At 43.4% G+C, this 25,613-nt stretch overlaps 1 pseudogene; it reads right to left on the reverse strand.

The window, feature by feature from the left end:
* The window catches only part of LOC129705799 (V-type proton ATPase 116 kDa subunit a 1-like), a 43,949-nt pseudogene extending 19,511 nt beyond the window's left edge, over nt 1–24,438 (reverse strand).
* Between the last annotated feature and the right edge of the window lie 1,175 nt (nt 24,439–25,613).

The following is a 25,613-nucleotide window of genomic DNA, read 5'->3' on the forward strand; positions in this document are numbered from 1 at the left end:
GCCAATTGAGGCCTCCACAGTTGCCTCAACGGAGGCCCGATTTTCCAGGCTGTTCTTGCCAGGTTATGTTGTTCCGGCGTCGGGAGAGTCCTCTCAGCGGCATGGGAACCCTGGAAACGGCCGCCTCCTTACTCGAGACCGTGGCTTCCGGAGCCGACAAGGCCGCGCCGAATGGAGCTCAACTGGCAATCTCATCGAGAGATTCCAGGCTCCTGATGGAAAGTTCAGCGCCGCCGCCCGCAGCCGCAGCTCCGCAATGGACCCAGCTCACCGCAGTTCCAGCTCAGCGTCCCAGGCAAGGCACCGCCCGCCCCGCAATGGCGCTCCAGCGCTGCACCGCCGTCCTCCGACCCGCAGCTCCGCCGATGCCGGTGCCACCGATGCCGGTGCCGCCGATGCCACCACCGCCGCCGCCGGTGCCGATGCCGCCGATGCCGATGCCGAGGTTCTGGGCGGTCCCCTCAGGAACGCCGCTCCAGGCCCGCTGTTAGGCCGCGAGGACGGGTCGAGAGTGCAGCCCGGAGAAAAGCTGCATCTCCGACCAGGTAGGGACCCTGAAAATAAGTTTCCCCCCCTTCCCCCTTCCCCCCCCTCCCCCACACATAAAAAAAAGCTAGAACTCCAAAAACAAAACACTAAACTAACTAAAAATAAGGAAAAAAGATGAAAGGACAGGACAGCTGCTGGCTGGGCAACCGTACACAAGACAGTGCCCCCTGACTCTAGTTATCTAGCTATTATTATCTATATTACTAAAAGTCTGTTCTTGACCGGTTTTGGCCATCTGTGCTGCGATTTTCGAGAGAACGCCGCCACCTACGGCCGTCATTTTTGGCCACCTTGCTCAGAGCCCCCTTCCGCCGCATGTGTACCGAGGATTTTTCCCGTCGATTAACAATGACAGAGATATTAATGTTTTTACAAAATTCCCCATTCTCTCTGCTGCTCCCGCTGGCGGCAGGGGGGAGGAACTATAAAACCAGGAAGTGGTGTGCCACACAGTCTCTTCAAGATGGAGGAAGGCAGAGGGTCATGTTTCTCTGAGCTGTGAATAACACTGAACACATGTCTACTCAAATGTAAGTGCCCTTAGTGGTTCTAAAAAACTTGCAGAATGTGTCTATTGGTTCTAGCTTGCAAAAAAAGTGTCTATTGGTTATAAATCTTGCAAAAAAAAAGTGTCTATTGGTTCTAAAGCTTGCAAAAAAAATGTCTATTGGTTCTAAAGCTTGCACAAAAATGTCTATTGGTTCTAAAGCTTGCAAAAAGTGTCTCTATTGGTTCTAAAGCTTGCAAAAAATGTCTATTGGTTCTAACGCTTGCAAAAAAATGTCTATTGGTTCTAAAGCTTGCAAAAAAAATGTCTATTGGTTCTAAAGCTTGCAAAAAATGTCTATTGGTTCTAAAGCTTGCAAAAAATGTCTCTATTGGTTCTAAAGCTTGCAAAAAGTGTCTCTATTGGTTCTAAAGCTTGCAAAAAATGTCTATTGATTCTAAAGCTTGCAAAAAAAAGTCTCTATTGGTTCTAAAGCTTGCAAAAAATGTCTATTTGTTCTAAAGCTTGCAAAAAATGTCTATTGGTTCTAAAGCTTGCAAAAAAATGTCTCTATTGGTTCCAAAGCTTGCAAAAAAATGTCTATTGGTTCCAAAGCTTGCAAAAAATGTCTATTGGTTCTAAAGCTAGCAAAAAAGTGTCTCTATTGGTTCTAAAGCTGGCAAAAAAATATGTCTATTGGTTCTAAAGCTTGCAAAAAAAAAATGTCTATTGGTTCTAAAGCTTTCAAAAAAATGTCTATTGGTTCTAAAGCTTGCAAAAAATGTCTATTGGTTCTAAAGCTTGCAAAAAAAATGTCTCTATTGGTTCTAAAGCTTGCAAAAAGTGTCTCTATTGGTTCTAAAGCTTGCAAAAAAAGTCTATTGATTCTAAAGCTTGCAAAAAAAGTGTCTATTGGTTCTAAAGCTTGCAAAAAATGTCTATTTGGTTCTAAAGCTTGCAAAAATGTCTATTCCAAAGCTTGCAAAAAATGTCTATTGGTTCAAAAGCTAGCAAAAAAGTGTCTCTAAAGCTTGCAAAAAATATGTCTATTGGTTCTAAAGCTTGCAAAAAAATGTCTATTGGTTCTAAAGCTTGCAAAAAATGTCTATTGGTTCTAAAACTTGCAAAAAGTGTCTCTATTGGTTCTAAAGATTGCAAAAAGTGTCTCTATTGGTTCTAAAGCTTGCAAAAAAGTTGGTTCTAAAGCTTGCAAAAAGTGTCTATTGGTTCTAAAGCTTGCAAAAAATGTCTATTGGTTCTAAAGCTTGCAAAAAAAAGTCTATTGGTTCTAAAGCTTGAAAAAAATGTCTATTGGTTCTAAAGCTTTCAAAGAAATGTCTATTGGTTCTAAAATAGTTCATACTAGCACTCCAGAAAGCGACCACCCCCCTTGCCCCTCCCTCCCGGGTTGGCTTGGGTGGGTTTTGAAATTGAAAGGCACTACTTACTGCAAATGGTGGCATGAAGTTGAAAGGCACTACTTAGTACAAATGGTGGCTTGGGAGCTTTGGCTTGAAGTTGAAAGGCACTATTACTGCAAATGGTGGCTTGGTTGCTTTGGCTTGAAGTTGAAAGGCACTACTTACTGCAAATGGTGGCTTGGTTGCTTTGGCTTGAAGTTGAAAGGCACTTACTGCAAATGGTGGCTTGGGTGTGGCTTGAAGTTGAAAGACACCACTTACTGCAAATGGTGGCATGAAGTTGAAAGGCACTACTTACTGCAAATGGTGGATTGGTTGCTTTGGCTTGAAGTTGAAAGGCACTACTTACTGCAAATGGTGGCTTGGGTGCTTTGGCTTGAAGTTGAAAGGCACTACTTCCTGCAAATGATGGCTTGGGTGTGGCTTGAAGTTGAAAGACACTACTTACTGCAAATGGTGGCTTGAAAGGCACTACTTACTGCAAATGGTGGCTTGGGAGCTTTGACTTGAAGTTGAAAGGCACGACTTACTGCAAATGGTGTCTTCGGAGTTTTGGCTTGAAGTTGAAAGGCACTACTTACTGCAAATGGTGGCTTGGGAGCTTTGACTTGAATTTGAAAGGCACTACTTCCTGCAAATGGTGGCTTGGGTGCTTTGGCTTGCAGTTGAAAGGCACTACTTACTGCAAAGGGTGGCTTGGTGCAATGCCTTGAAGTTGAAAGGCATTACTTACTGCAAATGGTGGCCTTGAAGTTGAAAGGCACTACTTACTGCAAATGGTGGCTTGGGAGCTTTGGTTTGAAGTTGAAAGGCACTACTTACTGCAAATGGTGGCTTGGTTGTGGCTTGAAGTTGAAAGGCACTACTTACTGCAAATGGTAGTTGGCTTTTAAAGTTGAAAGGCACTACTTCCTGCAAATGGTGGCTTGGCTGTGGCTTGAAGTTGAAAGGCACTACTTACTGCAGATGGTGGCTTGGGTGCAATGGCTTGAAGTTAAAATGCATTACTTACTGCAAATGGGGGCGTGGGTGCATTGGCTTGAAGTTGAAAGACACTACTTATTGTAAATGGTGACATGAGGTTGACAGGTACTACTTACTGCAAATGGTGGCTTGGGTGCTTTGGCTTTAAGTTGAACGGCACTACTTACTGCAAATTGTAGTTTGGGTGCTTTGGCATTAAGTTGAAAGGCACTACAAATGGTGGCATGAAGTTGAAATGCAGTACTTACTGCAAATGGTGGCTTGGTTGCTTTGGCTTGAAGTTGAAAGACACTACTTACTGAAAATGGTGGCTTGGGAGCATTGGCTTGAATTTGAAAGGCACTACTTACTGCAAATGGTGGCTTTGGTGCATTGGCTTGGGTGCAATTGGCTTGAAGTTGAAAGGCAGTATTTACTGCTAATGGTAGCATGAAGTTGAAAGGCACTATTACTGCAAATGGTGGCTTGGTTGCTTTGGCTTGAAGTTGAAAGGCACTACTTTCTGCAAATGGTGGCTTGGGTGCTTTGGCTTGCAGTTGAAAGGCACTACTTACTGCAATTGGTGGCTTGGGTGCTTTGGCTTGAAGTTGAAAGGCATTACTTACTGCAAATGGTGGCGTGGGTGCTTTGGCTTGAAGTTGAAAGGCACCACTTACTACAAATGGAGGCAAGAAGTTGAAATGCACTACTTACTGCAAATGGTGGCTTGGGTGCTTTGGCTTGAAGTTAAAAGGCACTACTGTAAATGCACTTACTTCCTGTTTGCACTGTATATTGATTTTTGATAAAACGCTACCACTTACGGCTGTGTATTTTTGGCCATCTTACTCAGTCCCCCTCCGCTGAGCAGGTGCAGAGAATTCTTCACATCAATGAAAAATAAAAGCGTTATTAGTTTTTAAAAAAATGTTGAGAATCTCTCTCCTGTCAATCACTCCATGAAAGCCACACCTTTTCCGGTGGGGAGGGGGGGGAGGGGTTATTAAACCCGGAAATGTGGGTGTGGCTCAGTCTCTGCAAGATGGAGGATGGAGAGGTCACGACTCGCTGTCTTTAGTGGCTTTGCACCCTACTTCAAATGGTATGAAACTGCACTTGAATTTGGTGGCCTTGCACCCTGCTAGAAGTGGTAAGAAACTGCACTTGAATTTGATGGCCTTATACCCTGCTTGAAATAGAATTTCAAGGATTAGCCGTGAGTCAACTACCAGCCCACCAGCCGTGAGTGAGTGAGTTGCCAGCACAACAGGCTTGATTGACTGAGACGCCAGCCCAAGAATCCATTTGGCGCACAATTTGCATACTAGCCCTCTGGAAACCAGTCCCTTCAGCCCACAACACCCATACTAGCGCTCCAGAAAGCCCCCCCCCCCCCCCCCCCCAACTGGCCACCATTATTAGAATTGGTGGAGAGGTGGAATATTGCGTTGGATGACCAGCCCTCCTGTGTGATGCTGGGACCCAACGGGTCCCACTTAGTCTAGTAATTTATAAATACGGGGGAACTGGGTAACTAGCGAGAGAGTGGGACCTTTCAGGAATCAAAGCGGTCACCTTTGTGTGGAGCCAGAAGAGATGGGCAAGGTCCTCATTAAATATTTCTTCTCTTATTTACCGAGGAGAAAGACAGTAGGACGGAGGAACTTGGGGTAGTCAATGAAAGTGTCTTGAGAGCAGTCAGGGTTACTGTCGAAGAAGTACTGAAGGTACTGTCGTGTATGAAGGTAGACAAATCTCCGGGGCCTGATCAGATATATCCGAGGACTTTGCGGGAAAATAGAGAGGAAATTGCGGGAGCCCTGGTTGAAATTTATGAGTCATCCTTAAATACAGGAGAGGTGCCGGAAGACTGGAGGGTGGCAAATGTTGTACCTCTTTTCAAGAAGGGCTGCAGGAAAATGCTGGGAATTGTAAGCCGGTGAGCTTAAACATCTGTAGTTGGAAAGTTACTAGGGAGTATTCTGAGGGATAGGTTATACAGACATTTGGATGGGCAAAGGGTGATTATAGATAGTCAGCATAGTCTTGTACGTGGGAGGTGGTGTCTCACAAATCTGATTGATGTTTTTGAAGACGTGACCAATAAGGTCGATGAGGGCAGAGCTGTTGATGTTGTGAACATGGATTTCAGTAAGGCGTTCGACAAGGTGCCGCATGGTAGGCTGCTCGGGACGGTTAGATCGCATGGGAATCAAGGAGAGATAGCTGAATGGATAGCAAATTGGCTCAATGGAAGGAAGCAGAGGGTGATGGTGGTAGGTTGCTTCTCGGACTGGAGGCTTATGACTAGTGATGTGCCTCAGGGTTCGGTGCTGGGCCCGTTACTGTTTGTCATCTACATCATGATTTGGATGAGAACATACAGGGCAAGTTTTCTGATGATACAAAAGTGAGTGGTTTTGCAGACAGCGAAGATGGTTGTGAACGATTGCAGCAGGATCTGGATTGATTGGCCAGGTGGGCGGAGGAATCATTGATGGAATTTAATACAGAGAAGTGTGAGGTGTTGCATTTTGGGACGTCAAACAAGGGCAGGACGTACACAGTAAATGGTAGGCCACTGGGGAGTGTTGTAGGGCAGAGGGATCTAGGAATACAGGTGCATGGTTCGCTGAAGGTTGAGTCGCAGGTGGATAAACATAGAAATGAGGTGCAGGAGTAGGCCATTCGGCCCTTCGAGCCTGCACCGCCATTCAATATGATCATGGCTGATCATCCAACTCAGTATCCCATACCTGCCTTCTCTCCATACCCTCTGATCTCTTTAGCCACAAGGGCCACATCTAATTCCCTCTTAAATATAGCCAATGAACTGGCCTCAACTACCCTCTGTGGCAGAGTGTTCCAGAGATTCACCACTCTCTGTGTGAAAAAAGTTTTTCTCATCTCGGTTTTAAAGGATTTCCCCCTTATCCTTAAGCTGTGACCCCTTGTCCTGGACTTCCCCAACATCGGGAACAATTTTCCTGCATCTGGCCTGTCCAACCCCTTAAGAATTTTGTAAGTTTCTATAAGTACCCCTCTCAATCTCCTAAATTCTGGAGAGTATAAACCAAGTCTATCCAGTCTTTCTTCATAAAACAGTCCTGACATCCCAGGAATCAGTCTGGTGAACCTTCTCTGCACCCCCTCTATGGCAATAATGTCCTTCCTCAGATTTGGAGACCAAAACTGTATGCAATACTCCAGGTGTGGTCTCACCAAGACCCTGTACAACTGCAGTAGAACCTCCCTGCTCCTATACTCAAATCCTTTTGCTATGAAAGCTAACATACCATTCGCTTTCTTCATTGCCTGCTGCACCTGCATGCCTACTTTCAATGACTGGTGTACCATGACACCCAGGTCTCGCTGCATCTCCCCTTTTCCTAATCGGCCACCATTTAGATAATAGTCTGCTTTCCTGTTTTTGCCACCAAAATGGATAACCTCACATTTATCCACATTATACTGCATCTGCCAAACATTTGTCTACTCACCCAGCCTATCCAAGTCACCTTGCAGTCTCCTAGCATCCTCCTCGCAGCTAACACTGCCCCCCCAGCTTAGTGTCATCCACAAACTTGGAGATATTGCCTTCAATTCCCTCATCCAGATCATTAATATACATTGTAAATAGCTGGGGTCCCAGCACTGAGCATTGCGGTACCCCACTAGTCACTGCCTGCCATTGTGAAAAGGACCCGTTTACTCCTACTCTTTGCTTCCTGTTTGCCAGCCAGTTCTCTATCCACATCAATACTGAACCCCCAATGCCGTGTGCTCTAAGTTTGTATACTAATCTCTTACGTGGGACCTTGTCGAAAGCCTTCTGGAAGTCCAGATACAACACATCCACTGGTTCTCCCCTATCCATGCTACTAGTTATATCCTTGAAAAATTTCTCTAAGATTCGTCAGACAATGATTTCACCACTTTGTAAATATGCTGTTATCCCATCTTTAATAACTGACTCTAGCAGTTTCCCCACTACCGATGTTAGACTAACTGGTCTGTAATTCCCCGTTTTCTCTCTCCCTCCCTTCTTAAAAAGTGGGATTACGTTTGCTACCCGCCAATCCTCTGGAACTACTCCAGAATCTAAAGAGTTTTGAAAGGTTATTACTAATGCATCCACTATTTCTGGAGCTACTTCCTTAAGTACTCTGGGATGCAGCCTATCTGGCCCTGGGGATTTATCGGCCTTTAATCCATTCAATTTACCCAACACCACTTCCCGACTAACCTGGATTTCACTAAATTCCTTCAACTCCTTTGACCCGCGGTCCCCTGCTGTTTCCGGCAGATTATTTATGTCTTCCTTAGTGAAGACGGAACCAAAGTAGTTATTCAATTGGTCCGCCATATCCTTGTTCCCCATGATCAACTCACCTGTTTCTGACTGCAAGGGACCTACATTTGTTTTAACTAATCTCTTTCTTTTCACATATCTATAAAAACTTTTGCAGTCAGTTTTTATGTTCCCTGCCAGTTTGCTTTCATAATCTATTTTCCCTTTCCTAATTAAGCCCTTTGTCCTCTTCTGCTGGTCTCTGAATTTCTCCCAGTCCTCTGGTATGCTGCTTTTTCTGGCTAATTTGTACGCATCATCCTTCGCTTTGATACTATCCCTGATTTCCCTTGTTATCCACGGATGCACTACCTTCCCTGATTTATTCTTTTGCCAAACTGGGATGAACAATTTTTGTAGTTCACCCATGCAGTCTTTAAATGCCTTCCATTGCATATCCACCGTCAACACTTTTAGAATTAATTGCCAGTAGAATTAATCTTGGCCAAGTCACATCTCATACCCTCAAAGTTACCTTTCTTTAAGTTCAGAACCATTGTTTCTGAATTAACAATGTCACTCTCCATCCTAATGAAGAACTCAACCATATTATGGTCACTCTTGCCCAAGGGGGCACGTACAACAAGACTGCTAACTAACCCTTCCTCATTACTCAATATCCAGTCTAAAATAGCCTGCTCTCTCGTTGGTTCCTCTACATGTTGATTTAGATAACTATCCCGCATACATTCCAAGAAATCCTCTTCCTCAGCACCGCTGCCAATTTGATTCACCCACTCTATATGTAGATTGAAGTCGCCCATTATAACTGTTTTACCTTTGTCGCACGCATTTCTAATTTCCTGTTTGATACCATCTCCAACTTCACTACTACTGTTAGGTGGCCTGTACATAACACCCACCAGCGTTTTCTGCCCCTTACTGTTTCGCAGCTCTACCCATACCGATTCCACATCCTCCAAACTAATGTCCTTCCTTTCCATTGCGTTAATCTCCTCTCTAACCAGCAACGCTACCCCACCTCCTTTTCCTTTCTCTCTATCCCTCCTGAATATTGAATATCCCTGGATGTTCAGCTCCCAGCCTTGGTCACCCTGGTGCCATGTCTCCGTGATCCCAACTACATCATAATCATTAATGACTATCTGCACGTTCAACTCATCCACCTTATTACGCATACTCCTTGCATTGAGACACAAAGCCTTCAGGCTTGTTTTTACAACGCTCTTACCCCTTATGCAATTATGTTGAAAAGTGGCCCTTTTTGATTTTTGCCCTGGTTTTGTCTGCCTGCCACTTTTACTTTTCACCTTGCTACCTATTGCTTCTACCCTCATTTTACACCCCCCATGCCTCTCTGCTCTTGTACCCATCCCCCTGCCACATTAGTTTAAATCCTCCCCGACAGCACTAGCAAATACTCCCCCAAGGACATTGGTTCCATTCCAGCCCAGATGCAGACTGTCCTGTTTGTACTGGTCCCACCTCCCCCAAACTGGTTCCAATGCCCTAAAAATTTGAATCCCTCCCCCTTGCACCATTTGTCAAGCCACGTATTCATCTGCAATATCCTCCTATTTCTACTCTGACGCCCGTGGTACTGGTAGTAATCCAGAGATTATTACATTTGAGGTCCTACTTTTAAGTTTATCTCCTAGCTCCCTAAATTTATCTTGTAGGACCTCATCCCTTTTTTTACCTATATCGTTGGTGCCAATATGCACCACGACAACTGGCTGTTCACCCTCCCCCTCCAGAATGTTCTGCAGCCGTTCAGTGACATCCCTGACCCTTGCACCAGGGAGGCAACATACCATCCTGGAGTCTTGTTTGCGGCCGCAGAAACACCTATCTATTCCCCTGACAATTGAATCCCCTATTACTATTGCCCTTCCACTCTTTTCCCCCCCTCATGTGCCGCAGAGCCACCCATGGTGCCATGAACTTGGCTGCTGCTGCATTCCCCTGATGAGCCATCTCCCTCAACAGTATCCAAAATGGTATACCTGTTTAGGAGGGAGATGACCGCAGGGGACTCCTGCACTACCTGCCGACTGCTTTGCTGGCTATTGGCCACCCGTTCCCTTTCTGTCCTCTTACCTTTTACCTGCGGTGTGACCAACTCGCTGTACGTGCTATCCACGACTTAACCATAACCATATAACCATATAACAATTTACAGCACAGATACAGGCCATCTCGACCCTTCTAGTCCGTGCCGAACACATATTCTCCCCTAGTCCCATATACCTGCGCTCAGACCATAACCTTCCATTCCCTTCCCGTCCATATAACTCTCCAATTTATTTTTAAATGATAAAAACGAAACTGCCTCCACCACCTTCACTGGAAGCTCATTCCACACAGCTACCACTCTCTGAGTAAAGAAGTTCCCCCTCATGTTACCCCTAAACTTCAGTCCCTTAATTCTCAAGTCATGTCCCCTTGTTTGAATCTTCCCTACTCTCAGTGGGAAAAGCTTTTCCACGTCAACTCTGTCTATCCCTATCATCATTTAAAAAACCTCTATCAAGTCCCCCCTTAACCTTCTGCGCTCCAAAGAATAAAGCCCTAACTTGTTCAACCTTTCTCTGTAACTTAGTTGCTGAAACCCAGGCAACATTCTAGTAAATCTCCTCTGTATTCTCTCTATTTTGTTGACATCCTTCCTATAATTAGGCGACCAAAATTGTACACCATACTCCAGAATTGGCCTCACCAATGCCTTGTACAATTTTAACATTACATCCCAACTTCTATACTCAATGCTCTGATTTATATAGGCCAGCACACCAAAAGCTTTCTTTACCACCCTATCTACATGAGATTCCACTTTCAGGGAACTGTGCACAGTTATTCCCAGATCCTTCTGTTCACCTACATTCTTCAATTCCCTACCATTTACCATGTACGTCCTATTTTCATTTGTCCTGCCAAGATGTAGCACCTCACACTTATCAGCATTAAACTCCATCTGTCATCTTTCAGCCCACTATTCCAACTGGCATAAATCTCTCTGTAGACTTTGAAACTCTACTTCATTACCCGTAACCCCACCTATCTTAGTATCATCTGCATACTTACTAATCCAATTTACCACACCATCATCCAGATCACTGATGTACATGACAAACAACAGTGGACCCAACACAGAGCCCTGTGGCACCCCACTCATCACTGGTCTCCAACCTGACAAACAGCCATCCATCATTACTCTCTGGCATCTCCCATTCAGCCACTGTTGAATCCATCTTGCTACTCCACCATTAATACCCAACCATTGAACCTTCTTAACCAACCTTCTATGAGGAACCTTGTCAAAGGCCTTACTGAAGTCCATATACACAACATCCACTGCTTTACCCTCATCAATTTCCCGAGTAACATCTTCAAAAAATTCAAGAAGATTAGTCAAACATGACCTTCCAGGCACAAATCCATGTTGACTGTTCCGAATCAGACCCTGTTTATCCAGATGCTTATATATATTATCTCTAAGTATTCTTTCCATTAATTTGCCCACCACTGACGTCAAACTAACAGGTCTATAATTGCTAGATTTACCCTTAGACCCCTTTTTAAACAATGGAACAACATGCGCAGTACGCCAATCCCCCGGCAATATTCCCGTTTCTAATGACCCTTGAAATATTTCTGCCATAGACCCTGCTATTTCTACACTGACTTCCCTCAATGTCCTAGGGAATATCCTGTCCGGACCTGGAGACTTATCCACTTTTATATTTCTCAAAAGTGTCAGTACTTCCTCTTCTTTGAATCTCATAGTTTCCATAGCTACTCTACTTGTTTCCCTTACCTCACATAATTCAATATCCTTCTCCTTGGTGAATACCGAAGAAAAGAAACTGTTCAATATCTCCCCCATCTCTTTTGGCTCTGCAGATAGTTGTCCACTCTTACTCTCTAATGGACCTCGTTATCCTTTTGCTATTAATATAGTGGTAGAAACCCTTCGGATTTACTTTTACCTTACTTGCCAAAGCAACCTCATATCTTCTTTTAGCTTTTCTAATTTCTTTCTTATGATTCTTTTTACATTCTTTATACTCCTCAAGCACCTCATTTACTCCATTCTGACTATAATTATTGTAGATCTCCCTCTTTTTCCGAACCAAGTGTCCAATTTCCCTTGAAAACCATGGCTCTTTACAATTTTTACTATTTCCTTTCAACCGAACAGGGACATAAAGATTCTGTACTCTTAAAATTTCACCTTTAAATGTATTCCATTTCCCTTCCACATCTTTCCCATAAAACAAAATGTCCCAAGTTACTCCTTTTAAATTCTTTCGCATCTCATCAAAGTTAGCCTTTCTCCAATCAAAAATCTCAACCCTAGGTCCAGTTCTGTCCCTCTCCATAATTATTTTGAAACTAATGGTATTGTGATCACTGGACCCGAACTGTTCCCCAACGCATACCTCTGCCACCTGACCTAACAGGAGGTCCAGCACCGCCCCTTCTCTAGTAGGTACTTCTATGTATTGCTGCAAAAAACTATCCTGCACACATTTTACAAACTCCAACCCATCCAGCCCATTTACAGAATGTATTTCCCAGTCTATGTGTGGAAAATTGAAATCTCCCACAATCACTACCTTGTGCTTACTACTAATATCTGCAATCTCCTTACATATTTGCTCTTCCAATTCTCGCTCCCCATTTGGCGGTCTATAATACACCCCTATAAGTGTTGCTACCCCTTTCCCATTTCTCAGTTCCACCCAAATAGCCTCCCTAGATGAGCCCTCTAATCTATCCTGCCAAAGCACTGCTGTAATATCTTCCCTGATAAGCAATGCAACACCTCCACCTCTTTCCCCTCCAATTCTATCACACCTGAAGCAACGAAATCCTGGAATATTTAGTTTCCAATCACAGCCCTCCTGCAACCATGTTTCACTGATCGCCACAACATCATACTTCCAGGACTTTCTCAGCATCGTGGATGCTCCATTATGAATCCAACCGCAGCTCCAACCGTTCAATGCGGTCTGCCAGGAGCTGCGGCTGTACACACTTCCTGCAAACGTAGTCACCAGGGACACCAACCATATCCCTGATCTCCCACATGTTGCAGGCCGAGCAAACCACGGGGCCAATCTCTTACTCCCAAATTAACTCTATATTAAATATTAAAAAACACAAAACTTTATCCTTTAAATTTTACCAGTAAATACTAATAAATACTGTACACTTAACTCCCAGAATCCTTAACCTGAAGGCAGAAATGTAAAAATGTAAACCCGGGGTTGCACCCAATCAGCTGCTTCTTCTGGTCCTCTTCCACCAATCAGAGGCTTCCACCAGACTCCTTTTCTGGAATGTTGCCGATTTTGGTGTCAGGTCCCTGGGCCTCTGTGAACCCAAGTCCCGCGATGTATTTTATACTTACAGCGCAGGTACTCCTCCCCTCGCACCAACGGCTCCCTGGGTGGTCTGTAAGGCTTTTGACACTTTGGCCTTCATCAGTCAGAGTGTTGAGTATAGAAGTTGGGAGGTTGTGCTGCAGTTGGATAAGATGTTAAGATGCATTTAGAATATTGTGTTCCGTTCTGGGCACCATGTTATAGGAAAGATATTGTCAAGCTTGAAAGAGTTCAGACAAGATTTATGAGGACGTTGCCAGGATTAGAGGGTGTGAGCTATAGGCTGGGTAGGCTGGGTCTCTGATCCATGGAGTGCAGGAGGATGAGGGCAGGTCTTATAGAGGTATACAAAATCATGAGGGGAAGAGATCGTGTAGAATACAGATTGTCTGGAGTAGAGGAATCGAGGATCATAGGTTCAAGGTGAAGAGGAAAAGATTTATAGGTATCAGAGGGGTAACTTTTTCACACAGGGTGGTGGGTGTATGGAAAAAGCTGCCAAAGGAGGTAGTTGAGGCTGGAACTATTCCATCATTTAAGAAACAGTTAGACAGGTACATGGATAGGGCAGGTTTGGAGGGATATGGATCAAGTGCAGGCCAGTGGAACCAGTGTAGCTGGGACATTGTTGGCCGGTGTGGACAAGTTGGGCCGAAGAGCCTGTTTCCACACTTATCACTATGACTTTATCTGCATTTGCTCGTGTCTCCATTTTACTGCTGGAGGAACTCAGTGGTTCTGGCAGCATCTGCGGAAGTAAACTTTCCCATTGAGACCCTGTTGAAATTCTAGACCTGCTATGGCAGAGGTTATTGGGCAGTGTTTGGTAAGGAAGATGATTAGAGGACTGACTGAGACATCATTCCCCAGTGCGATATGAAGGCCATTTGGTGGAAATAATGCAGGCATTGGAGGATGCTGTTGTCCAGTGCAGTAAATATGGCGAATGTGATTCAATGATTCAATATACAGCATAATTCATGGATCTGGATAAATATATTTCCACACTGGAAATACAGGGCAGGAGGAATAGTCAGGGCCAGAAGCTATTTTGAATCTTTGGGTCTAGAAATTCTAAGGGCTTTTACACATTGTCAAATTAATTGAGTAACCAATAGTCTGGAGATGTATTCATTCACGAATTTCCCCATGACAGCACATTTCTGTGTCTATTGAAGTAAAGCTTCAGGGCAGAACTCAACTTGCTTAATTAGCTGAGGATACTCACAGTGCTGGAGTAACTCAGCAGGTCAGGTACCATCTCTGGAGAGCATGGATGTGATGTTCTGGATCGAGACCCTTCTTAATCCATGTTTTCCAGAGACGCTGTTTGACCTGCTGAGTTATTCAAACACTGTGTCTTCTTTTGCACATTTACCAGCATGTGCAGTTCTTTGTTTCTCCATAATTCACTGACTGTTTTTGTATAATTGGTGGAAATTCTAAGACACCAGCTGTTAGCCTGGCATTTATAAACACTTTGTGGGACAGGCACATCTTCTGCCAATCGTCACTTCCAACAGAATTTATTGTGCTTTCAAAAATGAATGTAGTTCCCCCGAAGCTGACAAACTCCAACTTCAGTCCATTTTTCCGAGTGACCAGAATATAAAGGAGCCAATTTTAACACTTCTGATAATTTTCTATTATTCTGATGCTCAAAAATTGCACTGACTAACTGTGATGTTGAGGGAATAAGACTTGTACAGTAGGTTCTGGATTCTGAAGCCAGCCTTTTGATGCAGGAGCCAAGCTTACTTTCAATACTTCAACTTGAACATTTAAAATACATTTGAAACAGAATTAGTGTCTCCTGAGCATATCATAAACATAGAACATAGAACAGTGCAGCAGTGGAACTGTTGGCCCATGATGTGTGTGCTGCACATGATGCCTATACTAACTTTTATCTGCCTGCACATAATCCATAATCCCTCCATTCCCTGCATACCCATGTGCCTATGCAAAGGCCATCTAAATGGCACTATAGTATCTGCTTCCATCACCACCACTGACAATGTGTTTCATGCACCCAGCACCTTCTCAGTAAAAAAACTTGAGTCACACATCCCCTTTAAACATTGCCCTCTCACTGTAAAGGTATACCCTCTAATATTTGATACTTCCATCCTGAGGAAATGGCTATGATTGTCTATGTCTCTCATATTTATACTTATGGTCTCCCCTCAACCTCCGGCGTTCCAGAGAAACCTATCCAAGTCTGTCCAACCTCTCCTTGCAGCTAATTCGCCTTAATCAACAGTAATTAATTTCCAGGTCATATTTTTGATTTAAGTTTCACTGTAGTACCATGGAATAATTGAAGTGCTATAGGCATGGACATTTTTAGTCCATGTAATTCTGGCAAATGTCGAAGGGAATGCAATAATCATGTGGAAGCAAGAAAAACACCACGAGGCATTTTGTGAACAGGAAACAGAGTTTGGAAAATCAGGTCTGCTACTTTCACATGTCATTATTGAGCTCTGTTTCAAGGCAGGTAAATGTGAAGAGGAGGTGACGTGCACATGTTTGTATGTTTATTTATTTAGGGGACAGTGCATATTAATAAACATTTACAAGTAATACGCAAGATTGTAGCCAGTAGCTAATTTCCATCTCTGGTAAACAAGGTAAACACATCACAACACAATCAATCAATACGAGAAGAGACAAAACAAAAATCAAACCGGTTTAGCCTGCAGTCATAACATAGAATAAATAACAAACACTCAACACAGTTTAAAGTCCCAAAGTCATTGTCTCTTCCCTCCTTGCTCTCCCTCTGCACTGAGGCAATCCAAGCCTCCAATGTTGTGACCCTGCCGGGTGATGGTAAGTAAGTTCCGTGGCTGAATCCGTGCTCCGCAAACGGGCCGGTTCAAACTCCGCGGTCCGGGGCGGTCGAAGCTGCCGAAGCTGCCGCCCTCCAGTCCAGCGGACGCAGCTGTAGTTGCGGGAGCTCCGGAAAACAGAACCCGAGCTCCCGATGATGTTGTCCACTGGCCCTCGGCCGAGCCTCCGAGGCTCCAAAGTCAGGTCGGAAGTTGGGTCGCACCGCAACCACAGCTCCGAAGTCGGCCAGCCTTGCGTTGGTAAGTCCTGGCTCTGCCTCTGTCGCCTCGAGGTCGGTCGCAGTTGGAGGCCGCCAGCTCCGCGATAGGCCTCAGCGCAGACGGACACGGAGACGGGGAACCGGCAGGAAAGGTCGCATCCCCCCCGAAGGAAGAGTCAAAAAACATGTTACACCCACCCCCCCCCCCCACACATACACAACTAAATAAACCGAAATAAACTGTAAAAACGGGACAAGAGAAAACAAAAAACAGAAAGGACAAACGGACTGCAGGCGAGCCGCAGCTGCAAGGCAGCGCCGCCACTTCCGGTTTTTTGGAAGTGGCTGGTAAATTAATATTTGCTGCAGGTATTGGAGAGGATATGGTAGCAAAGAAACCAATTGCAATGGCCAGCTTTTAGTTCCATAAGGTACTAGTCCTTGGCTTTGTCAGTCAGAGATTTGGTCTCTCTTCACATATATGCAACTTATGCACTAAAATATCACTGGGACAGATAGAATGTCAGTCATACACATGCAGTATAAGTTGCCATCAAATTTGAACCTATGTTCTTGAGGGTTTGGTTGTCAAAACTCTCAAGCAAATACTGCGGACTTCAGTATATCACTTGCCTTCCTTGCATCCTCATCATCATTGTGTGCAAAGCTATGAAGCAAATTGTTTACACAGAGGTGGTGGGTGCCTGGCATGTGCTGACGGGTGTGGTGGTGGAGGCAGATACGATAGTGGAGTTTAAAAGGTTTTTGGATAGGCACATGGATCATGTGCAGGCAAATGAGATTGGTTTGTAATGGCATGATGTTTGGCACAGATATTGTAGGCTGAAGGACTTGTTCCTGTACTGTTTTGATCCAAGTTTAGTTTAGTTTACAGATACAGCATGGAAACAGGCACTTCGGCCCACCGAGTCCACGCCGACCAGCGACCCCCACACATTAACATTACCTTACACACGCTAGGGACAATTTGCACATACCAAGTCAATTAACCTACAAAGCTGCATGTCTTTGGAGTGTGGGAGGAAACCGAAGATCTCGGAGAAAACCCACGTGGTCACGGGGTGAACATACAAACTCCGTCCAGGCAGCACCCATAGTCAGGATCGAACCCGGGTCTCTGGGACTGCAAGCCCTGTAACGCAGCATCTACCGCTGCGCCACTGTGCCACCCTGTTCTGTGTACTGCATGGTTTTCCTGGCCTTGCCTCATTCTGTCCCAACAATAATGAGATTGGTACTCCAAAATTTCTATTGAGGAGTGCGATTGTTGAGATTTCTCACTTTGTGTGGTGTTTGCAGGACTCTGACTGCTGATGAGCTTTGGGCTTTAATAACCATACTGGAGTAAGAGGTTCAGGTACAATGAAGCTAGCCAGTTTGATATCGCCACATTTCTGTTGAGACCCCTGTCTACTTCCACTTAATTTTTGAGCACCGATTAAACCCTACCTTTTCTGTCTACTCCTGATTTAGAAAATAGAGTGAAAATAGAGCGAAAAACAGCTTTTCGTTGAATCTGGTTCGTCAGGACTATATCTAACCCAAGTACAAGACAGGTCCTGCTTTGATCAATCTCTGAAGCCCAAGAAAAACTTCATAGATTTGATTAGTATGGGTGTCAGGGGTTAAGGGGAGAGGACGGGAGAATGGGATTGAGAGGGAAAAATAGATCAGTCGTGAATGAATGGTGGAGCAGATCAGATGGGCCGAATGGCCTAATTCTGTTCCTATAACTTATGAACTTATAGCAACCTTAATTATTTTGTTTGAGTATATCTGTTCATCAGTATGTAATGACATGGATGAGGGTAAAATGACTATTTGATAAACAATGAAGAATCACCAAATCCAAATTGATATGAAAGGTGCAGATTCTGAGGATATGAGGGATATGGGGCATATTGGTTGGCACAGTAGAATTGGGCCGAAGGGCCTATTTCCGTGCTGTATGGCTAAATGGCATGGGAGAGTGGTGTTCTCCCAGGAAGCGGATTTCCGCTTCCTGGGAATCCACATTGAGGAGGACCTGACGTGGAGCGTGAACACCACTGCGCTGCTGAAAAAGGTCCAGCAGAGACTGCACTTCCTGAGGGTGCTCAGGAAGAACAACATCACTCAGAGGCTGCTGCTGTCCTTCTATCGGTGCTCCATTGAGAGCATACTAACATACTGTGTATGCGTGTGGTACACCAGCTGCACAGCGGCTCAGAGGAAAGCGCTCCAGAGGGCCATTGACAACGCCCAGAGGATTGTCGGCTGCCCTCTCCTTACCTTGGAGGACCTACACAGTTCCCGCTGCACCAAAAAAACCCAGAATATAATAAAGGACATCTCCCACCCCCCGACACTCCCTGTTTGAACTGTTGCCGTCAGGCAGACGGTACAGATCCACAAGGACAAGGACAAATAGACTAAAAAACAGTTTTTACCCCACTGCTATAAAAGCACTAAATGTGGCCGCCAAGGAACGCAGGGGCGATACAGACTAAGGGACTGTGGTAACGGTGAAATCGACAGAAGGATGGAGGGTTGGGTGTGTATGCGTGCTTTGTCTGTGATTTTTATTTATTTGCTTATCTTTATTATTTTACCGTGGATGTTTCGTTAGCTTTAGAAATGTTTGAATGCTGCACTGACTGGCTGACATTTTAAATTTCGTTGTACATGGCCCATGTTACAATGACAATAAAGAAACTATTCTATATTCTATTCTATTCTATTCTGCTGAATAATAACAATGGAATAAAAGTTTAATAACTGAAATATGAACACTGATTCTCTCTCCACAGATGCTGCCTGAGTACTGAGTGCTTCCAACATTTTCCATTTTGAATTCAGAATTGCAGTATATGCATTGTTTTGCCTTTCCATTACTGTATCTGTGTGACTTGGTGTTTGTTTGCATATGCGTGTTGGTGCTGGAATGGAAGATAAAGGTATTATCATGGTTGGGGAAAATGATTTTCTGACCACGATAATCTTTAAATCCCAGTGCTGCCTATTAAGCAGATATAACACTGAAATACAAAATAAATGCTAAATTAGACATAATAATATATCTTTCCCAAGTAGAAGACACTTTAATATTTCTCTTGATGGCACTTGTTACTTGACGGTGCTGTAATAAAATAAATGTGTTCCCTCTCTCTGTGGCAATAACAGACATACCTCTTCAAAGAAATCTTCCGTTATCTGAAGAAGAAATTTTAGCTCTGTCATCTCTAGGCAATTATTTTTCAAAGCTTCTTGGTTTGTGTTGATCTCTTTCAACTCCTTTTCCAGCTTTTCAAAAGCAGTCTAAATGAGAAAACATGAAGATGTTACTCCTTCAATTCCCTGTAGCTCTGTAAAGAACCCTCACGGAGAGCAGGTAAACCTAATTAAAATTGATTTGTTGAGAAGACAATCGATTGAAATGTTAATAGGTAAGGTATCATTTTATGGAAGGCATTAAAATATCAATTTTGGATTGAAATTATATTATCCATTTTGGTGGCAAAAACAGGAAAGCAGACTATTATCTAAATGGTGGCCGATTGGGAAAAGGGGAGATGCAGCGAGACCTGGGTGTCATGGTACACCAGTCATTGAAGGTAGGCATGCAGGTGCAGCAGGCAGTAAAGAAAGCGAATGGTATGTTAGCTTTCATTGCAAAAGGATTTGAGTATAGGAGCAGAGAGGTTCTACTGCAGTTGTACAGGGTCTTGGTGAGACCACACCTGGAGTATTGCGTACAGTTTTGGTCTCCAAATCTGAGGAAGGACATTATTGCCATAGAGGGAGTGCAGAGACGGTTCACCAGACTGATTCCTGGGATGTCAGGACTGTCTTATGAAGAAAGACTGGATAGACTTGGTTTATACGCTCTAGAATTTAGAAGCTGGAGAGGGGATCTTATAGAAACTTACAAAATTCTTAAGGGGTTGGACAGGCTAGATGCAGGAAGATTGTTCCCGATGGTGGGGAAGTCCAGGACAAGGGGTCACAGCTTAAGGATAAGGGGGAAATCATGTAAAACCGAGATGAGAAGAACTTTTTTCACGCAGAGAGTGGTGAATCTCTGGAACTCTCTGCCACAGAGGATAGTTGAGGCCAGTTCATTGGCTATATTTAAGAGGGAGTTAGATGTGGCCCTTGTGGCTAGGGGGATCAGGGGGTATGGAGAGAAGGCAGGTACAGGATACTGAGTTGGATGATCAGCCATGATCATATTGAATGGCGGTGCAGGCTCGAAGGGCCGAATGGCCTACTCCTGCACCTAATTTCTATGTTTCTATGTTTCTATATAATATAAAACTTCTTGCTCTTTGCCATTTTGCTGCTTTTTAGTTAGATGACAAAAATATTGTTGTGAAAATTTCATCAGAAATCTTCTAAAGACTGATATTATAGAGATAAGATAGATAAAATAGGTTTCCCATTTTAATGCTTGCTAAGTAAAACATATAATTATGTTCCATCCAACAGAAATAATTTTAAGGATTAAACTTTATTGTAATAACAGTGAAGTGTTATAACAAATGAAATGCATATGGAAACATCATGCATCATTAAGGTCTGTAGCACTCATTGCTTCTATCGTGGCTTAACCTCTTGGGGAAGAAAATAATAGCAAAAAAAAATTCTAGGAAAATTAGAAGAGAACTAGAATAGTCCTTTAAAAATAATGCCTTAAAGTCCAACACAAATACAATGTACTGACAAATTAAGAGCACAAGTAGGCCATCCAGACCTTATTTCATCCCTCTGCAAAATGATGGTTGATCTGATTATAGTTCACCACCACATGATGAAAAAGACCAGGCCCATCTGATTCATATTCTGCTATCTTGATTATGTTCATGATGAAATTAACAATAATTTACTCCAGTATTTATTCATAGACTGCAGATATTTATTGATGCAGGAAAAATGTTCCCAATGATGGGGGAGTCCAGAACCTGGGGCCACAGTCTATGAATAAAGAATAGGCCATTTAAAACTGAGATGAGAAAACATTTTTTCACCCAGAGAGTTGTGAATCTGTGGAATTCTCTGCCACAGAAGGCAGTAGAGGCCAATTCACTGGATGAATTTAATAGAGAGTTAGATATTGCTCTAGGGGCTAGCGAAATCAAGGGATATGGGGAGAAGGCAGGCATGGGTTAATGATTGTAGATGATCAGCCATGATCACAATGAATGGCGGTGCTGGCTCGAAGGGACAAATGCACTTATTTTCTATGATATTATTTTAGAATGTTTATTTTGCGTTCCTCCTAGAAGGTTAAATTATTTCCAGTGTACTGCATGACTGTTGTACTCATCCAGAATGAATATTGTCACATGTGTTGGAATGGAAAGGCCCTGAATAATTACAACAGTAGTGATACCGGGAAGGAAAAGCAATGTAAATAAAGCGCGATGATGTTATAATGAAAATTATCATAAAAATGCAGATATTATAATGAGAATAAACATTAGCCATTAGCTAGGTTACTGTCAGATTCACCTCTACCCCATTGTGGACATTGGACTTTGTCCCTGAAACTGGTGCGCTACAATGCCGAGAATTATGTTTTGCACTCTGCATTCTTCCCTTTGCTCTACCCATTGCAAAGGCGTCCCCCCCCCCATGTTTTGTGAGGTGGGGGACATCCCCCCTCCCCCCCAAGTTTTTGTCCGGATTTTAAAATCTCCGTTTTCCGCAAGACAGTGGAGGTGGGAATGCTGATCGAGGGTGCTGATTGGACGAGAGAGATGTCAGTCAGCAGGCAATGGGGTTGGAACATGATGATTCAGCGTGATAATTGGAGTAGGGAGGTGTGGGGGGGGGGGGGGGGGGGGGGGGGGACTGGGGACTGAGGATAGAGTGCGGTGATTGGAGGAGGGAGATGTGCCAAAACACTCTCGTCACAGACCTGCGCCTCATCCGCAGCCAGGATGATCCCAGCCAGGTCTCCGGCGCTGTCCCGTCCCCACCCGAGTGCCCCCCCCCCCCCACCCCATGGGTGGCCAGAGAGGTCGGGAGTCAGACGCGAGCTGTACCCCCAGGCCCACAGCCAGCACAGAGAAGCAGCGCTAAACCCAGCTCAACTCTACCTGTCCCGCCTGGTTAACCAGCCTGGGCTTGGTGGAAATATGGCCAGTGCGGAGAAGCAGCGCTGATATCCCGTCAGTCCAGTCAGGCGTTGTAGGTTAACCCGGCGAGATAGGCAAAGTTGAGCTGCATTTAGCACTGGATTGAGTCTCCGAAGCATAGAAACATAGACATAGAAACATAGAAATTAGGTGCAGGAGTAGGCCATTCGGCTCTTCGAGCCTGCACCGCCATTTAATATGATCATGGCTGATCATCCAACTCAGTATCCCGTAACTGCCTTCTCTCCATACCCTCTGATCCCCTTGGCCACAAGGGCCACATCTAACTCCCTCTTAAATATAGCCAATGAACTGGCCTCAACTACCCTCTGTGGCAGAGAGTTCCAGAGATTCACCACTCTCTGTGTGAAAAAAGTTCTCCTCATCTCGGTTTTAAAGGATTTCCCCCTTATCCTTAAGCTGTGACCCCTTGTCCTGGATTTCCCCAACATCGGGAACAATCTTCCTGCATCTAGCCTGTCCAACCCCTTAAGAATTTTGTAAGTTTCTATAAGATCCCCTCTCAATCTCCTAAATTCTAGAGAGTATAAACCAAGTCTATCCAGTCTTTCTTCATAAGACAGTCCTGACATCCCAGGAATCAGTCTGGTGAACCTTCTCTGCACTCCCTCTATGGCAATAATGTCCTTCCTCAGATTTGGAGACCAAAACGAAGCCTCGTGTGTGTGTGTGTGTGTGGCGCATGCGCGCATGGCTGCCAAAAAATGATGTCCCCCCCTGTCCCCCGGTCCCCTCCATATTTTGATAGCAAGTTCCGTGCCTGACCCATTGTACTTAATTTGGATTGATTATATTTAGGGGGAAGGGGCATGTATTTTTAATTTTATGTCTTTTAATTGACTTTCCCCAGTTGAACATGGTTTGCCAATTTATGACAAGGAAGTTCGTACTTTCCGTCACTCAGCCAAGAAACTTATAAATTAATGAACAGCACAGGAAAGTGAAAAATAAATTGTTGGGAAATTAGATCTGTGTTTGGAAATGAAACACGGAAAAATATAATCAACAATGGATGTGATCCTTCCAACACAGCAGTGAATTTACATAATCTCATAAATATCCCCGAAGAAAGTGATAAATATTAAATCAAATCTAAATTCAATTTTGAATCTTATTTACTTTTTTACCGAAAACAATTATGTTTACATCAAAGGAGTTCTCCTTAGATAATCAGATTACGTTTGAAATCATAATGCAATATTTTAACAGCAAACTTACGTGCGTTTGTCGTAAATGTGACTGCAACATATTTTACAGTTAATTTTATGCCTGTTAAAAAGATTCTATGTCGAACCACGGAGGAAGAAGACAGCAATATCTTGCACAATCAGTGAAATACAGTAATTGCAGGAATCAATACAATTCCTGCAATTCCTCCAATTCAATTACATCCCTAGGACAAGGGGCTTTATCATTTACCACACTTTCAATGATTAACTTTTGTAATTTCTTTTTCCAAAATGCCTGCAAAAAAGAAACAGAAACAGCACTCAACTTCAAGAATGTTCATTTTTAACAATGTCAAAATAAATTATATAAATACAATTTTAATTATGCAACTGGGATATAAACTCTCTTTGAAAACCTATGTAGAATTCCTTCCATTTCTTCACATCGCCTGACTTAATTAACAACTTTCCTCTGGAACACTACGATTCCTGGATTCAGCTCCAGATGCATGAAAAGAATTAGATGGTTTTATTAACATAAAAAAGGTTTATTGATAGATAGTAGATTCTCCAGAATGCAAATAATTCATTTTCAATTGAAACTGTTGATCATTTACTGAAAATTCATGAAATAATTGCAACAAACATGTCACAAATTGTATGGTTTCTGTAGAGAAATATCTTAGAGAGCTATTTTTGTTGTTCAGAGATGTAAAGATGTACTTTAATACATTTTGTTACACTGTCAAATCATTGTAATCAGAAAGAAAATAGCTTTGTCAACAGCTTTTTTTTGTATGTAAAAGGTACTTACATCTCTGACTTGTACAAGTCCCAGCTCTCCCAGTTCATTAACGGAGCAGTATGTTGTTTCAGTTTGAAAATAGAGTTGAACCAAGCACATCTCTCCACTCCTGAACATTGAGCCCATTTCACTCGCGATTAATCTCTTAGAAGTTGAAGTCAGAAGATTTACATAGTTCTATTTGATCTCAGAGTTCCTTCCTGGAAAAAATAACCACACCAATCATTTCAAGTATTTATCCTGAGACATTTTCTTTTTCCATTGATTTGAGATAAAAGGCATTTAAAGCTAATCAGCATAGATTCTTGTGTTCAAGAAAGAACTGCAGATGCTGGAAGGTCGAAGGTACACAAAATTGCTGGAGAAACTCAGCGGGTGCAGCAGCATCTATGGAGCGAAGAAAATAGGTGACGTTTCGGGCCGAAACCCTTCTTCAGACTGATGGGGGGGTGGGAGGAGAGAAGGAAGGAAAAAGGGGAGGAGGAGGAGCCTGAGGGCGGGGGGATGGGAGGAGACAGCTCGAGGGTTAATGAAGGGGAGGAGACAGCAAGGGCTAGCAAAATTGGGAGAATTCAACATTCATGCCATCAGGATGCAAGCTGTCCAGGCGGAATATGAGGTGCTGTTCCTCCAATTTATGGTGTTGCTCACTCTGGCAATGGAGGAGACCCAGGACAGAGAGGTCGGATTGGAATGGGTCTCAGCATAGATTCTTAATGGTTATCTTCTATAGAAATCCAACTGGATTGCGAGGAACCCCCAATTTCTCTATTAACCAAATAAAACAATCTATTTGTCTAACGACGCATTATATGTCCTATCATATAAATATGCATACGTATATTTTGTAAGAAAATTAAGCGTACTTTGCAAACAAGTCCAATCGTGGAGATAAACACAAACAAATGTGTTTTGGTGATGCACAAACATGTGACCATGTACTCCTTATAATGGTACAAAAAGTCAATTAGTTTCTGCATCCAGATGCTGTATTAATAAAACTCGGGGCTCTTCAGCCATAAATTGATATATTTAATGTGACAGAATCATCAATGTGATCTCTCAACCCAGCTCATACTCATTTTGTTCATCTGTTGAAAAATAATAGAAGGCACATATCACTCAGGTCAAAAATATGGATTTGTTCAATGCCACCAGAAGAAAACATTTTGTGGAATAAAGAAAGAGATTATCCACAGAAGGACAGGAAGGAAGGACAAATGGCACAAGTTGGGGTCGGGCTGAAGGAAGTGGCAGTATTAGATCATAAAAGACATTTTCATGATGTGAATGAATAGCTT

Source organism: Leucoraja erinacea, chromosome 2 (assembly GCF_028641065.1).
Source record: "Leucoraja erinacea ecotype New England chromosome 2, Leri_hhj_1, whole genome shotgun sequence".
NCBI lineage: Eukaryota > Metazoa > Chordata > Chondrichthyes > Rajiformes > Rajidae > Leucoraja > Leucoraja erinaceus.